Source organism: Gekko japonicus, unplaced genomic scaffold (assembly GCF_001447785.1).
Source record: "Gekko japonicus isolate JY-2015 unplaced genomic scaffold, Gekko_japonicus_V1.1 scaffold1728, whole genome shotgun sequence".
Taxonomy (NCBI): Eukaryota; Metazoa; Chordata; class Lepidosauria; order Squamata; family Gekkonidae; genus Gekko; species Gekko japonicus.
This window is the reverse complement of record NW_015176504.1, coordinates 360,795-366,501: the sequence shown is the minus strand read 5'-3', so window position 1 is coordinate 366,501 and position 5,707 is coordinate 360,795.

Below are 5,707 nucleotides of genomic sequence, written 5' to 3'. Positions count from 1 at the left end.
TCCTGAGATATTTTTTCCCCTAGAATTGCTATTCCAAAGACTACTATTCTTCTGCATGAGTGATTAGGGCATCCCAAGTTCCTTTGTGCGGATCCCACTTCAGCGAGCTCAACAGATGTGCCGCGGTTCCAGAGACCGCTCTGGGTGACCCACATGTTTGCCACTTGGAGAAGGATGCCAGAAGTTGCTTTTCACACTAGCAAAGAACCAGATCTTACAATGGCTCCAAACTCAAGGTAGCTGTGATCATCCAATCCCTGTTACTGGCGAGTAGCAAAGTAGTGAACTCTCGTGGCCTGAACGTGGGAAGGAAAATTGACATCTTTCCCGGATGGTCTGAAAACTTTAATGCCGCTTCAGTTCCTCCAGAGGCATAGTGTTAAAATTGCCTTTACAAGCTTACAGTGTATACCACCAGTCATGGGCAGTGTTCCCTCTAAGATGAGCTAGCTCACAGTTTTTTAGCCTCCGGCTCACACATTTTTGTCTTAGCTCAGGAAGGATGGCTCTAGAGCAAACTAATTTATGCAGCAGCCAAATCGCTCGCTCACAACTTTAAAGCCAGTAGCTCACAAAGTAGAATTTTTGCTCACAAGACTCCACATCTTAGAGGGAACATTGGTCATGGGTACTTCATCCACTGTATCATACCAGCACCACCGAGCTGGCAGCTTAGATGAAGAACAATGGAGTTCCTAGATCTTCCTCGATGAAGAGCAATGGAGCCAGTTTGGTGTAGTGGTTTAGAGCACAGAGTCTAATCTGGGAGAACCGGGTTTGATTCCCCACTCCTCCACATCCAGCTGCTGGTGTGACCTTGGGTCAGTTACAAGTTCTTTCAGAGCTGTTCTCTCAAGGGCAGTTCTCTAGAGAGCTCTTTCAGCCCCACCTACCTCACAGGGTGTCTGTTGTGGGGAGGGGAAGGGAAAGGAGACTGTAAGCCGCTCTGAGACTCCTTCAGGTAGTGAAGGGCGGGGTATAAATCCAATCTCCTCCTCCTCCTCCTCCTCCTCTTCTTCTTCTTCTTCCTGCTGGCAGGGGAAGCAGGCCTAGGCCACTGTAACTGGTGATGCAGCAATGTCACTTCTGGGATGTACCAGAAGTGATGCCATCCTGTTGCCACATTGGGGCGACACTCTGGTATTTGGGCAAAAACTCTATGGTCGAAAACATTTTTACCATAGAGTTTGCACCAAATATAAGAATGCCACCATGACTCCAGCTATGGGATAGCATCACCTCCAGTGCACACCAGAAGTGATATCACCATGTTGCCAACAATAAGGCCTAGGCCTTTCTCCCACTCCTGGTAAGTCTCCCCCTACACTGGTGGCCAGGAGAGACCCGGCAACTCTATCCAGTATACGTGTCTTCCACACTGTGCATCTCTCAGTTGACTGCCATGCAAAGGAACCACCGTCTCAAGTAAACCTTGGCCACTCCGCTCACAAACCCTCCTTTGCGATGTCTTTCTTTCATCCTGTTTGTTCCTCTTTGCTTCCTGCTCTAGCTCTACTGTTCCTTTTCCAATTTGCCTTCCATCATGTCTCCATCACCTGTCTTCCCTGGACCCTAGAGCCTGTCTGGTTTCTCCTGCTCACCCACAATCCCCGTATGCCATTCTTACAATCCCCTGCATAGTCCTTAGGGAAAGCACTACAGAAACATCGATTTTAGTGTTCTTCAGGCGGAGACGCTCACCATTTTCCTCCCTGAACTTTTCATCCTGTTTCTAGGAGGCAGATAATAAAATTAATTAAAGGAGGTTTTACTGCACATTTGGAGAAGTGATGGGCCCCTCGTAGCGTCGGATCAGCAGTCTGCGGTTTCATATTTGCATAGGATTAATAAAGGAAAACAAGATAATTTATATAACATCCCAGGCAGATGAGATGTCTGTAATTGATGGAATTGTCTCCCTAAGTGAGCTGCAATCTTTTTTGCTTACCGGGGCTAACACTGCTTGACTCTTTCGCCAAAAATACTCCAGCTGGTGATATAAGAACATCAGCAATGCTAGAAGGGATTCACTCCCCATTAGCGGCAGTTCTGGGAAATGATGCCGGGTCAACAGCAGAAATGCTTGTTATCAGTCCAATGTGTATCAGTAGCACTCCATAATTTATAGCCACATCACGTAAAGTTCTTCAGCCGGGGATGACTTTTGATATTATCTTAGCAATGTGAGAGCCCCAGATGTGTGTCTTCCCATGTTGCTCTGGTTATGTCAGAAGTCTTGTTTGGTGTAGTGGTTAAGTGCTATGGGAGAAGCCTATAACATGACTCCTTCTCATGGAAGCATTGGGCACCATAGGCCACATGAATTAGACATATTTGCCAGTGGAACTTCTATAGCTAACTCTGGAACTTGGCTCCAGAGTGCAGATCAAAAAAATCTGCACAATGGGATTGGGTACAGAAAGAGGGGCTGTTTCTATAAACTTGGGGGCTAACCTAGGTGTGCAGGAAATCCCCAAAAGTGGTTAAAAAACCAAAGGTAACGTGCATGACCAAGCCCTTGGAAGATCATGATCAGCACTAGGTGGGTTGCCTACTGCATCTTTAAGAGGGCAACTTTGCTGTCTAGATGCAATTGTCAGAGATAACAACCTTCAGTTCACACAAATATATTACTTATATCTAGGGAGAGGCAATGTGTGCATGCAAATGCATTACTCAAATCCATGGAGAGGCAACATGGTGTCATTGCTGAAGTCTCGGACTAAGATCAATGTGACCCATGCATAAATCCCCATTTAGCCACAAGGCTCATTGGGTAACCTGTGGGTAGCTGCTGTCCTTCAGTCTAACAGCCCTCACAGGCAGGGGTCATTTCCTGCAGGAGCTCACAGGAGCGGAGCTCCGGCAGTAAAGGGCCCAGGGGGTGGACACATGCAACAAGCCCCACCCCCTGCTCCTAGCACTCCTCAGTCAGAACAAGAAGCAGCCAGGTAAGCTGCAGAGCTCCCCCCCCCCAGGTAAGCTGCAGAGCTCCCCCCCAGTCCAGTGGCACCTTTAAGGCCAAGTTTTATTCAGGTACAAGCTCTCCCTCCTCTGCGAGGACATGGGAGGACCGATCTGCAGGTCCCCCCCCCCCCAATAGCTAGCAATCGAAAACAGTCCAGTGGAGCCTGAGCGGTGGGTGTTGCCTTCTCACACACTGCCGGTGATGTCAGGGGGGGTGGCATATGCAAATAAGTTATGCTAATGAGTTACGCTAATGAGCTCCTGCACCTCTTTTTCTACGAAATGACCCCTGCTCACAGGACTGGTGTGAGGACCAAATGTGAGAAACACGTCAGCTGCCCTGAGTTCCTGGGAGGAAGGGTAAGATAAATAGGAGACAGCTAGAACCCCTTCCACTTGCTCCCAAACAACTGAAGTTCCAATAGTCTGGCCAAAATTGATATGATGGTGACTCTGTATTTATAACTCCTATTTTTTTGGGGGGGATTGTTTTTGTTGTTGTTGTTGTTTTATCAAGGTCAATATTGTCTAATCTGACTGGCAGAGGTCTCTCACATCTCTACTGCCTGATCCCTTTAACTGGAGATGTCAGTCAAAGCAGATTCTCTACCCCACAACTCTACCTTCTGCCAGTTTGGTGTAGTGGTTAGGAGTGCGGACTCTAATCTGGGAGAATCAAGTTTGATTCCCCACTCCTCCACATGCAGCTGTTGGTGTGACCTTGGGTCAGTCATAAGTTATCTTGGAGCTGTTCTCTCAAGGGAAGTTCTTGAAAGAGAGCCCCATCTACCTGACAGAGTGGGGAGGGGAAGGGAAAGGGACTCCTTCAGGTAGTGAAGGGTGGGGAATAAATCCAATCTCTTTTTCTACTGTAGGTGTGCTGGTAAAATTTCCACCATGGGGTGAATAGCATTCACAGGGACTATCTTCAGTGTGGAAATGACACAAGTTTTGGCCTACTGCCCCCTATTATCATGGCCGTGATCCAGTTCAGTCTTTTGTCCTGACTGCTGGTAGATTTATTGTTCTTAAGTTTTGATCTGTGATCAGATTTTCCAATATCTGATCAGGTTTCACTTGAAGTTCCTTGGGACAGTGACCAATCTCTCACTTTTTCACTAACTTCTCTGCTGTTCAAGGCAAAAAGTCATCACACATTGCATCCACACAAGCATCTTTCCATCTAGAAGCAGAAATCTTCAACTAAAAATTAATGCTTACCTCCCTTGAAAGAGTGGACTGGAAGTCTTCAGCATGTTTTGAGCATCCTCTAGTGGAAATACATCGAATTACATTTCATAGCGCTTAGATTGTTTTTTTTAATGCTACAAACAAGTCAGTCATATAAGGCTAGAGTCCTTAAATAGTCTGAACAAAGACTATTTCTGTGCACAAATAAATATTTGAAGAATGCAAAGACACATTCAACGGCAATGCATATATTCCATATTCAGCAACTACAATCTAAGAAACAGCAATCTGTTAAAAAAAAAACCAGCCCCACATCTCCAGGATTCTACATTCATTTATGGTTATGTGGCTTTCCCAAGTATTCATATTTGTTTTAATGTCAGCATTTGAAACTTCTAATAGCAGAAAATGAAAATTTGCAGTCATAGATGCTAGAAACTGTCTTGATTCACAAGAAAAGGCCAGATACAGATGCTTTAATGTTTATGTATTTAGTTAGCTAGTTTATTTAAAACATTTCTGAGCCATTTTTGCCCACATGGAGCTCAAGGTAGCTACAAATATAGATAAAATACATAAAATCCATAAAAAAACCAAAATTTAAAATCACAGATTAGGACTGCTAGTAAATTGATCAAATGCTGTCCAAAATAAAACTGTCTTCAACTGCCTCCTGGAGATAGAAAGTAAAGGGGCCAGATGCACCTCCTTGGGGAGGGTTGTTCCATAATTGTGGGGCTGCCACTGAGAAGGCCCTGTCTTCTGTAGCCACTAAACAAGCTCCTTTGATTGATGGGACAGCCAATAGGGCCTCTCCCTGTGATCTTAATACCTGGGCCAGAACAGATCGGAAAAGATGGTCCCTCCAATACCCGGTGTAACAGGCCGCATTAACCCCCTAGGCCAGAGTAACCCCGGGGTTACTCTGGCCAGGGGGTTAATCCGGCCTGTTACACTGGGTCCAGTGTTCCCTCTAAGCTGAGTTAGTGTGAACTAGCTCAGTTTTTTAGCTTCCAGCTACTTATTTTTGCCTTAGCTCAGGAAGGATGGCTCCAGAGCAAACTAATTTACACAGTGGCCAAATCACTCACTCACAACTTTAATGCCAGTAGCTCACAAAGTGGAATTTTTGCTCACAGGACTCCACAGCTTAGAGGGAGCATTGCCCGGGTCCCAAGCCATGTAGGGCTTTAAAGGTCAAAACCAACACCTTGAATTGGGCTCAGGAGTGGATCAGTAGCCAGTGTAATTGCTGTACTATCAGGGTCTTATGCTCCTAATAGCTGGCCCCAACTAGCTGTTTAGCCTCAGCATCCTGCACTAGCTGCAACTTTCAAACACCCTTCAAGGGTAGCCCTAAGTAGTTCACATTCCATAGTCTAGTCTAGATGCAACTAAGTCACAGATCACTGTGGCTAGATCTGACTGAACCAGCCAAAGTTGGGAAAAAGCATTCTGAATCACTGCAGTAACCTAGTTTATTAAGTGCCATGTTGAGTGAAACAAAGTTTGTGTCTGATGGCACCTTTAAGATAAACAAAGTTTAATT